General features: G+C 43.8%; 1 pseudogene; it reads right to left on the bottom strand.

The window, feature by feature from the left end:
- Positions 1-5,251: 5,251 nt before the first annotated feature.
- Positions 5,252-10,425, bottom strand: LOC103744621 (annotated as a pseudogene).
- Between the last annotated feature and the right edge of the window lie 1,905 nt (positions 10,426-12,330).

The raw sequence follows: 12,330 nt of genomic DNA, 5'->3' as shown, positions 1-12,330 counted from the left end.
TGTGAAATAAATATTGATTAAATTGAATTTTTCCAGGTGTCTCACATGTAGATTCTGTGTTTGATTTCATATGTCTCACATGTAGATTCCATGTTTGAGTTCATTCATTCATTCATTCATTCATTTCTTCACTCTCTTAGTAGCATTAGTTTCCTGAAGGCTACTAGATATATTAGGTACTGAATATACTAATAGTCTAAAACTGTTGTTGCTCTTCAAGAGCTCATAGTTTTCTGAAGGAGACAGTCAAACCGATGATTCCAGAAAAGATGGTGATGAAAAATAGATGATCTTACTATGATACAGGGATAGGTTTCCTCACCCAAAGTGGAGTGCTGGTAATGAGACCAACTAGAGAAAATTCTTGCCTTAGCTGGGCTTTGCTCTTCTATTTTTTTTAATTAAAGCTGATTAAGATTTGGGGGTGGGGCAGGCTGAAGAGATGGCTCAGTAGTTAAGAGCACTGAATGCTCTTGCAGAGGACCTGGCTTCAGTTCCCAGCACCCACATGGTGGCTGACAACCTTCCATAACTCCAGTTCCGGATGCCTTCTTCTGATCTCCATGGGCATTGCGTGACATGGGTGCACTTACATACATGCAGGCAATACACTCATACACATAAATATAAAAATATGTTTACCAACAGGTTTGGGGGCAGTGAGAAGGCTCAGTGGGTAAAGGCACTTGCTGCCCAACAATGCAAGCCTGACAACCTGCTCATCACCTCTAGAACTCAAATGTGTTTGTGGAAGGAAAGAAACAGTACCTCTGCTTGTGTGATGTGGAACACATGCCCCCCCACACACACAGAGACACACGATTATAAAACCTTCATTACTGTGTGTATGTGTCTGTTTATGTGAATGTGAGGACACCTTTGCCACAATGTGACTCTGGAGGTCAGAGGGCAACTTTCAAGTGTTGGTTCTAGTTCTCTCCTTCCATCACAGGCTTTGGGTATCAAATTCTTGTTGTCATTGAGACATCTTCCCAGCCCTGTTCTATTTTTTTAAAGACCTGAAGTTTGAAAGAGGAGCAGAAGTTTAGGGAAGAGCCTTCTGGGCACTGCAGGTGCAGTTGATGATGTAAGACAGCACCACCAGGAAGCGACAAGGTAGCTGTGCATATTGTAAAAGAGGGACGGGGATCTGAGACCACTAATACCAAGAGTTATTATTAACCAATGTTTATTAATTCCTGTTGTGTTGCTGTAGAGCTGTTTTCTTAGACCTCTTCTGGTGGACTGTTCTGGGATAATTTATTTATTCTTTGTGCCTTCTTGAGAGTGTTTAATATTGTCTTCAGATTGAAGCTTGTCTTGTCTCTATGTATATGTGTGTGCATCTATGTGTGGGGCTGTATGTGCACATGAGTATAGGTGTCCCTCAAGACCAGAAGTATCAGATTCCCTGGAAGTAGAATCACAGGTGGTTGTGAGCCATCTGATGTATATACACTTGGAACCAAGATCAGGTCCTCTTGGAGAGCCGCATACACTCTAACTGCTGGACTGTCTCTCTAGCCCCTGTTTTTGTTTTGTGAGACGTGATTTCAGTATGTTTCCCAGGCTGATGAACTCACCGTGTGTCCCAGAATGGCCTCTAAAGCTCACTGCGGTTCTCCTGAGTGCTAGGATTACAGAGCACACACTACAAAACCTAGCTGGGAATAAAACTCTCCACAAGACTGAAAGAGGCTGTGGAAACACACGGAGGATGGCTGTACTGAATACATCTTCCATTAGCTCCAACTGGAGAGCAATTTGCTTGGTCCCCACCCCATTTCCACTAGTGCCATGTCACTTCTAGCACAAGCCACAGCAGAAGAGCTGCCGAGAATGTGCTGACCACCTACACGTGTCAGGCAGCGTGCTGGAAAGGAAGACGGAAAGGAATATCTGCAGAAGAGCAGTAATAGCTGCCTCAGCCTGACTCTGCAGTTCCCTCACCAAACTGTCCGTATTTTAGTTCCTTTTCCCTGTTAATTGTCCTGTTCTTTTAGGGTGAAGGGGAACCCTCTAAAACATACATTTGATCATGGCGATGCCCTAAGTTAAAATCTAGATACAGTTCTTCATGACCTTGGGGATAAAAATCCAAACTTATTAACCCAGCATTCCAGTTCTGCATCTTCTGCATGCTCCCTTCCGACCCTGTCCCTCCGTTACAAGACGCACAGCTACTTGCAGCGCTCTGACACGGTGCCCCCACTACACTAGCAACTGCACCTACTGTGCCTAGGAGGCTCTTCCCTCAACATGCATATGTATATAATATATTGTATGAAATTTGCAAAAATTCAATAAAAATTTAGTAGCAAAACTAACAAGCAGCAACAAAAAGAATTTTATTTTGCTTTTCAGCCTTTTTAACTTTGGGAGATTTTCACACGTTGTGCATTGTACTTACTTGATTTCCAACCCTCGTTTCTCCCACCTCCAATTCCACCTGCCCCCCCCCAATCTCTCTGGGGTTCCTGGCCTCTTCTGTGTTTATTATTCTTTCACATACATGTATAGATATATATCTGTACACATACATGTATATCACAAACACATGTATATACACAATCTACTGAGTCATTCAGGGTTGCTTATCTGTACATGTGTTCAGTGCTGACCACTATTACATTGGATAACCTATCAGAGGCTTCTGCCTAGAAAAACAACTGAATTCTCTCTTGCTGGGCAGCCATTGATTGTCTGTAGTTCTTAATCTGGGGGTAGGGCCATGTGGACTTTCCCCCATCCACATTGGCATGTCAACTGGTGTGATCATTATTCAGGACTTGTTTAGACAACCATATTGTTGAGATTTCACGGGTTTCAGCATCCCGGTCATGTGTAGAAGACACTGTCTTGTAGTGGGCATCCTGGTTTTCAAGTTCTTTTATGTTGTTTTGTTTGTGTTTGTCCTTTGAGACAGGATCTTCCTGTAGCCCCAGCTGGCCTGGAACTCCCTATGTAGACCAGGCTGGCCTCCATTTCACAGAAACCCACTTGCCTATGCCTCCTGAGTGCTAGCCACCATGCCCAGTTGTCCTCTGGTTCTTATGATCTCCTTGCCCCATCTTTTGCAATGTTCCCTGGGCCTTGGGTGTAGGGGTTCATTGTAGATGACACAATTGGGGCTAGACACCTCAGAGTCATTTGTTCTCGGCATTTTGACCATTGGGGATCTCTATGCTAAGCACCGTTTGCTGTAGAAAGAAACCTCTTTGATGAGGGCTGAGAGCTACACTTCTCTGTGGGTATAAGGACAGGTATTTAGAAAACAGAAGCTATATTGATTTAGGAAAATGGCTGCAGTGGATTCCCCTCTAGGGTCTATGTCCTCTCCAGCCACGGGTAAGTGGCTAGGTTTACAATACCAGGCATGAGTTCCGTCCTATCGAGTGGGCATTAAGTTCAGTTAAATAGCTGTTTGGTTACCTCCAAAGTAGACATGTCACTATTGCACAGTTGGGGGATATTTTGCGGGGCCAGTCATTGCTGTGTTTCACAGGCTTTATGAGTGGTGGGACTATCAATCACTTTTCTCTCTTGAGAGCTTGCATAGATAGTACCTTTAAACATTATGAGACCTAGCCCTCAGGGAGGAGGTGTCCAGGTCAGCACTAATTTGATTCTTCTAGGTATTGTGTCTGAAGTATGTGCTGTCTTCAGCAATAGGGTCTTACCGTCAACTTTGAGAGGTAACCAAGGGCAACGGCAATAGCCTATATTGTTTTGGAGTCTCTTGGACGCCTCTGACCAACAACCCAAAGGGAGGTTTCCTTTGCCTGACATGGTCTATGGTTTCCAGTTGTGCATTATCACTCTGTGTGGTATAATTCCATTTAAACTATAAATATATGTGTGCATACACAAACACACAGATTATATGGTTTTTTTTTTGGTCTTTTAGAGACAGGGTCTCCCTGTAGCGCTGGCTGGCCTGGGACTCACTTTGTAGGCAAGGCTAGCCTTGAACTCACAGAGATCCACCTGCCTCTGCCTCCCAAAAGTGCTGGGACTAAAGGTGTGTGCTATCATGCCTGGCTGACTATATGTAGTTTTAAGTAAGCTTCTAAAATAATATGCCTCCCTGTGACTTTTTCAAACTTCTCAGTGTTATCTCTCCTTCCTCCCTCTCCTTAAAGCTCTGAAGAATAAAATTGAGAAAAACAGTAGAAGATGAAAAGACCTCCCATGCTCATGGATTGGTAGAACTAATATTGTGAATGTGACAATCTTACTGAAAGAAATTTACATATTCAGTGCAATCCAATCAAAATGCTCATGACATTCTTCACATAAATAGAAAAAAAAAATGTCCCCGAAGTTCACATGGAAGCACAAAAGATCCTGGAGAGACAAGGCAATCCTGAGCAAAATGAATGAGATCACCATACCAGATTTAAAATACAATACAGAGCTTTATAATAAAAACAGCATGGTACTGGCACAAAAAAAGACATGTAGATCAGTGGAACAAACTAGATGACCTAGACACGAGTGCACATAGTTACAGCCACCTGATATTTGACAAGGATGCCAAAAATACACACTGGCGGAAAGAAAGCATCTTTAATGAAGTGCTTGGAAAACTGGAGCTCCACATACAGAAGAATGAAATCAGACCCATATCCATTATCCTGAACAAAAATCAACTCCAAATGGATCAAAGACCTCAATGTGAAACTTGAAACTGCTACAAGATCTAGGTTCGGGAAAAGACTTTCTGAGTAGGATTTTGTTTGCTCAGAAATTAAGACTAACAGAGGCAAATGGGACCCCCACAAGCTAAAAGTCTTTTGTAACACAAGGATCAGTTGAGTGAAGAGGAAGCCCATGGAGCAGGAGAAAATCTTTGCCAACTATACTTTCAATAGAGGATTAATATGCAGAATACACAAAGAACTCACTAAATAATCAAGAAAATGAATGGCCCAATCAACAAATGAGCTATGGATCTGAACAGAGGATTCTCAAAAGAAGAAATAAAAATGGCTAAGAGCTAACTTTTAAAAAGTATTCAAGGGGCTGGAGAGATGGCTCAGCGGTTAAGGGCACTGACTGCTCTTGCAGAGGACCCGTGTTCAATTCCCAGCACTCACATGGCGGCTATGAACCGTCCTTAACTCCAGTTCCAGGGGAACCCAAAGCCCTCTTCTGACCTCTGCGGCATTGCACGGCACGGGTGCACTCACATACATGCAGGCAATACACTCATACACATAAAATAAAAATAAATAAAATTTAAAAATCTGTTGTTATCTGTGAGGTTTTCTTCTTTGGAAAATAATCTAAGGCAATCCTGTAATGTGCATTTACTTGTGGATGCTAGTGGCAGAGATAAATTCATGAGTTCCTCGAAGGTCCTGGACTTCTTACAGGTGAGGACTGCACTGTGGATTTGAACTGGCCCTGGAAACGAGCTACGATGATGGACTCGTTGAGCTGCTTGTGCTTCTGCCACGTGTGCTCAGCAGCTTTACAGTCATCCAGATGGTCACTGTTTCCTTCTTTGTGTCTCTTCCGATGACCAGGTTTGTTCAGATCTTCGTGGAGACCATCCATAAGGAACAGAAGCAGCTCCTGTGAATCCTGCTGGCTGTATCCTGCAGAGTGGTCATTAATCTTCCCAATGGTGACTTTAAAGTCTTTTGGACTGATGCACCTATACTGTCCTGTCCACAGCGCTTTCATGATTATGCCAGATTCTTCTGCCACTTCACCTTTATACCCCAACAAATTAGACCTGTTACTATCATCTTGATAGCAGTTTTGGTTCAAATAATCAGCCAGATGTGGCGCATTACACAGGCACTGCAATATTGAGTTCATATAGCAAGTATTTCCTAAATTACGAAGTCCAGTAAGGGCTGGTCCAGATCCTCCAAAAACAGGATTGAGGTTCCAAATTTGGGAAGTTGCCTTGCGATCTCAGCTTTAGGGTAAGATGTTGGCTTGTTTTCCCAATTAACTGCTGGAGTTACTGCTGGCTTCCTCTTTTCTTCTTCCTGAATGGCCTGGGTGAGGTCTGGGGAGGAGTTGGAGCGCTTCAGTTTGGACGGTTCCCTGTCTCACTGTGCAGGAGTCTGGGGCTTGATTTTGTGAGTTGGGGGCGGGGCGTGGTGGAAGGAGGTACAGATGAAGGAGCCATTGTCGGTGGGTACATATGAACAGCGTCGGTGGGTGAATGATAGTAACGGAAGGTTCCAGTGATTGGATCAAGAAACTTGGCCCAGCCTGAAGGCAGTCCTGGTACAATTCTTCCCGTTTCTTCACTTCGTGCTCTTGTCAAAGGCTCTCGCTGAGCCTCGCCTACACTCAAATCCCCGCCATGGGTGTGGGGGGCACATCTGCTGGCCTTTTCTGCACTTCTGGGGTTGGACACCTTTCCCCTTTCTTCCACACATATCTTGGCTTTGGAAGTTTCGTGTTCACTTTTACTTTGTCTTTTTAATCCTGTTCCCTTTTGCTCCGCTTTGCTGAAGGCTCTTTATCTTCTTGGCTGTCGCTCTTCTCTGTGTCTTCCTTCGATGTCTGGTGACTCTCCGGTCTCCTTTTCTTCAGCTTCTTGCTTCCTTCTAGCTTTTAGCTCCCGTTCTTCCCTCCTCGGCTTCTCTTCCTGCTCCTCTTGCTGCCTTTGTCTGTTTTTCTCCATGAGTGTAACGGTTTCTTCATGAATACGAGCATGGCTAGAGCTACAGCTGGCTCTTAGAGGATCCTCAGGACAGTGGGGCCACGTTACTGGCACTGTGTAATCAGATCAGTGCTCTTACGGTAAAAAACAAACAACTGGCACTTAACAGACGCCACAGCAAGCATCCCTTATAACTACCATTTATTTCAAAACAACTTTTTTAGTCTGCTCCACAGTTAAAATAAGTAATTAGCCAAGCATTTATTATTTTCTGGTGTCCAAACCACTGCACCCTCCATTTTCTTGTTCACTGTGTAGCCTCTTCTCATTTCTAGTGCAGCTTGATCCACTCCGTACACTAGGGTGAGCTACAGCAGACAGGAATGTATGTATACATATTTACTGCACACTTGCACATCAAATTGTTGTACATAGTTTAACATGTCCTGTTGTGAAGCCTAGAAACTCAGAAGATTGCTTTTTTTTGTTTTGTTTTTCTTTCAGCCTATTCTGGGTAACTGCATTGCTTTCTTAGGGAAATGACAGGGCAAAACTATTTTTTCTGTTGGCTTTGGGCTGTATTTGTGCACTAATCTTTATTCTAAAAAATATGGGAACTTAATTTTTTAAAAAAGAATTTCATTTACATCTACATTAAAATCTTAACGAGAAGAATAACTTAAAAAAATAAAAAATAAAAGGTATTCAAGATCCAGGTATGGTGGGCCATGCCTTTAATCTCAGCACTCACAAGGCAGAAGCAGGCAGATCTCAATGAGCTCAAGGCCAGCCTGGTCTACATAGTTCCAGGCCAGTTGGGGCTACAAGGAGACCCTGTCTCAAAAAAGACCAAAAAATAAAGTAAGTGTTCAACATCCTTGGCAATTAGGAAAATGCAAATTAAAACTGCTTTGGGATGTCATCTTATTCCAGTCAGAACTAGGAAGCTCAAGAGATGAACTGAGAACAAACGCTGGTGAGGATGTGGGGAAAGAAGCCCCCGTTGCTAACGGTGGGATTGCAAATTGCTGCAGCCATTATGGACATCAGTATAGAGAATTCCCAAAGAGCGAAAACTAGATCTACCATATGACCCTGCTCTGCCACTCCTTGACATAGACCCACAGGGCTCCATATCCTACTACAGAGTTACTTGTTAGCTAAGAAATGGAAGCAGGGTCTGGAGAGATGGCTCAGCGGTTAAGAGCACTGGCTGCTCTTGCAGAGGACCTGGGTTCGATTCCCAGTACCACATGGCAGCTAACAACTGTCTGTAACTCCAGTTGCAGGGGAATCCAACACCCTTTTCTGACCTCCAAGTGCACTGCATGACATGGGTACACTTATATACATGCAGGCAATACACTCATCCACATAAAATAAAAATAATAAATAAAATATTTTAAAAAGCAATGGAAGCAGTCTATGTGTCCATAAATCAATGAATGGATAATCAACATGTGGTCCACATACACAATGGAATTCTATTCAGCCATAAAGAGAAATGAAATCCTGATATTTGTAGGTAAATGGATGGAACTGGAAAATATTATAAAGTGAGGTCATCCAGACCCAGACAGACAAATGCCACAAATACTCTCTTATCTGTGGATCTTAGCTCTAAGTCCACAGATGAGAGTAATTAACCTGGAGTAACTTAGCTCTAAGTCCGCAGATGTGAGTAGGTAACCTGGGGTAACTGCAGAAGCCAGAGAGTAGAAAGGGACTATTGAGATAGGAGGGGAAGGAGCTCTAAGTGCGGGAGGGAGGACTAGTGGGCCACAGGTGCTGTGAAGGAGGAAAGGGGGAAATGGGGGTGCGGACTTGACAGGGGATGGGGGGACAGTAATACAAGTTGACGGTGGGTTCCTTTCAGGCATATGATGAGCTTTTGCTCACCTTTGTATTCGCCGGACTTTCACAGTGAATGACACGGCAGGGAGTGATCGATATTCATTTCACGAACTGGAAATGCATTGCTTCGGACTTGCAGTATGCTTCACGTAATGCTTTGGTGGTGTTGATTAGGTATTTGCAGTCCCCTCAGAAGTCTTTTAAAAATATTTTTATTAATTTTATTTTATGTCTGTGAGTGTATTGCCTGCATGTGTGTAAGTGCACCCATGTTGTGCAATACCCACAGAAGTCAGAAGAGGGCGTCAAATCCCCTGGAACTGGAATTATGGACGGTTGTGGGTGTTGGGAATCAAACCCAGGTCCTCTGCAGGAGCAATCAGTGCTCTTAACCACTGAGCCATCTCTCCAGCCCCTCCTCAGAAGTCTTTTCATCTACACCCCAATGGGGTACCAGGCACATCTAAGAAAATCCTCAGAAAACAGCTCTAGGTGTAGAAGTTGGCAAGATATGTCCTTCCTTTGCGGTTCCTTTCACTGAGCTGTGATATGCCCAGGCTGCCCCTTTTTTTCATCCCTGGTTAGGAGGAAAGAATCCTTGGTCAGGAAGTCAGGGGCATGGGTTCTGCCCCAGCCTGGCAGGTCCCTTCCTTTAGTTGGGCCCCCCCATCCATGATTTTTTTTTTTTTTTGTACTTTTGAGACCAGGGTCTCCCTGTAGCCCACGTGGGTTGGAACTCACTATAGACCAGGCTGGCCTTGAACTCACAAAGATCCTCCTGCCTCTGCCTCCCAAGTGCTAGGACTAAAGGTGTGCTCCACCACATCCGGCTTTTCCCCTGATTCTTAAAACATTTCTTTCATTAGAAATGTTGCCTGCTAGTGTGTTACGATTGTCATCCCTCCATTTCCGGCTGAAAGACTGATCTTTTCATGAAGCCCTTTGGAAGACGGAATCTCTCCCTACTGTAAACAGTTCCTAAGTTTTAAACCCCCTCATGGTACTCTGTGAAACATTGTTCTGGGTCTTTCTCTGAGGGTGGTTTTGGATGAGATTAACATTGGAATGGATTCACTGGGTAAGGGTGCCTGCTCTCCCTGGTATGGGTGGGCCTTCTCCAATCAGTTGAAGACCTAAATAGAACAAAAGGACTGACTTCCTTAGGAGGAGAGTCTCTGTTGTCCAGGTGCCTTTGAACTGGGATGAATGTCGGCTTTTACTCCTGCTTTCAAACAGTCTGACGTATCATCTCTTCCTAGATCTTAACTCACTCGCCTCCAGGTAGAAATTATAGTTGGGGCTCTCTTGTGGGTTCAGTTTGTTGACTCACTCTGAACCAAGATCAGGTGAGAGTATAGTGTTCCTTATTGGCCCTGTTTCCCTGGAGAACCCCAATTATTTTTAGAACTATTAGAAATATTTCAGGGAAAGGAAAAGAATTTTATCTCCATCATTCCTGGGCCTGCACTGACATGAGGCAACTTTAAAAATGACACTTTGATGATTTCATCTCCTGGATTCTTGTTATCTGAACTTTTCTCCCTGTTCTATGATCTCAGGCATACAGGACTTAGGTGCTAAGCTTTGCTCTCCTCTGAAACATCTGTCCTGGGCCTGCCTTGTTCCTCATTTAAAAACCTAGTTTTCCCGGATTTTGAGCCCTATTTCCATCCCCAGCTCATCAGAAGCCTACATTAGTGAGGCAGAACAGCCAGCTTGATGATGCTGGGAAAGAAATTTGACTGTCCAGATGATTCGTGTGTGGTTGAAAGCAATCTAACCGTCCCAGGATCACTTACTGAGTGAACTGGATGATGATTTCCGGCAATGTTGAGGGCAGTCTTGGAGTAACTGTCTCCCTGGCAGCAGAGGCTTCCTGGTGGAACCTCAAGGTCAACATGCTGCGTGTTTACTGCTGTGACACAGTCTTCCTTTTCCATGTCTGAAGTCACAGTTTCCTCAAAACTAACAGAAGCACTGCCACAGAAGGGGCAACGGAGGTTCTAGAACCAAGACGGAGAGAGACAGCTCTCCTGCGGTCCCCGCACTCAGGAGACTGAGGCCAGAGCATCAGGTGTTCCAGGCCAGCCTGTGCTACAGAGTAGGAGGCTGTTTCAAAACCAAATGAAAGAAATAAACTTGCTTCAAAATGAAGCAAGAAAATCCTCCACCACCACCACCACCCAAATTAGAACCAAGCAAGCCAAACGAAGAGTGACATGGCACCTCCTTCCAACGCTCATCAAGGAGTTGAGGGGGAGTCAGTTGCCCCTCCCACCCAATCAGAGGACCCTAGCTTCACGTGGGGGAGGGGCTAAGGATATACAAATCGAGAATGCCAGGAAGCACCTCTCTCACCTTTTTCTGCGGCTGATGGGAAGTCACCGGGTCTATATTTGAGTGTGGACTTTCCAGTGCAGCTGTAAATGGGGGACGCCCACTCCTCTGTAAATAAACTCCCACCCTATGCTCTGTTAAAAGAAAAAGAAAATGATAGGTGTTTGGATAGATAGATGAGAGGAATCTGACTAGACCTCACGTGGATGGTCTTGCACTGGGGAACGTCTGGGGACACTGACTTGACACAGTGGGCCTTAACACCCAGGACAGAGTATATATGGGTTCCAGTAGAGGGGGTAAGGGCGGTTGCTGGTGGGGACCGGGCTATAAAGAAGATTCAGATTGTTTGAGATATTCTGTGTGAAATACAACAAAATTTAATGAAGACAAGTTAAAAAAAAGGAGAGTGAGGTGGCAACATCACCACAGGCCAGCAACTACTTATATAAGTTTGAAAGATCCAATTTTGAAGGCTGGAGAGATGGCTTAGGGATTGAGAGCACTGGCTGCTTTTCCAGAGGACCTGGGTTTGGTTCCCAGCACCCACATGACAGCTAACAACCCTTTGTGATTTCAGTTCCAGAGGGTCTAACACCCTCTTCTAGCCTCTGAAGACTCTGCACACACACGGTGCACTTATGTACACACAAGCAAAACACTCATACATTTAAAGTAAAAATGAATAATTCAAAAAAATTTTAAAGAAAGATCCAACTCTGAAGAATATGGCCTGTTTCAAACATGATATGAATCAATAGTTTTAATATATTGAATGCCTTAAGCAGGGAGAAGAGCTGGTAAGAGCCAATTTTATTTATTTAATTTTTATTACATTTATTTTTTTGGGGGGGGGATGCATGACAGAAGGGCACATGTGTAGAGGCTGGGGAATCAATTGTCTCCTTCCACCATGCGGGTTCCAGGAATTAAGCTCAGGTCATCAGGCTTGGTGGCAAGCACCTTTACCCACTGAGCCATCTCATTGGCCCAGGAGAGCAGATATTTGTGAAGGCCTTAGAAGCGCACTGTTTGAGAAGATGTTGGTACAGTCATACCAATGAAGCCGCTGTATCGTCCTTAAAATCTGTTACATCTCATTTTGATCTTTTCCTTCCAGATTTCTCCTTCCAGGGAATGAGATATTTAGAGAAGGATAAAGAATATAATACAAACTGCATACTGCTGCATCTATTCTAATTTTTAAATACTTAAATAGACTTCATTTTTTCTCATGTTAAAAATCCTCTTTTTTGAACTCTGCTCTTCTTACTGGTTTCCATCCAATGTCTTCCCTTATTGTATTAGGGATTTAAAAACTTTGCATAAAAAGAATTTTTTTTCTTCGCATGCCCACACTTGCACACGTGCACACAAACATACATATCACATACATACACAATCACACACATTAATTAAAAATTTTAATTATTTTTATTTTACGTGTATTCATGTATTGCCTGCGTGTAGGTAAGTGCACCCATGTCGTGCAATGCCCGCAGAAGACA

Source organism: Nannospalax galili, unplaced genomic scaffold (genome assembly GCF_000622305.1).
Source record: "Nannospalax galili isolate Female #2095 unplaced genomic scaffold, S.galili_v1.0 scaffold1623, whole genome shotgun sequence".
NCBI classification, from domain to species: domain Eukaryota; kingdom Metazoa; phylum Chordata; class Mammalia; order Rodentia; family Spalacidae; genus Nannospalax; species Nannospalax galili.
This window is presented reverse-complemented; position numbering and strand designations above follow the sequence as displayed.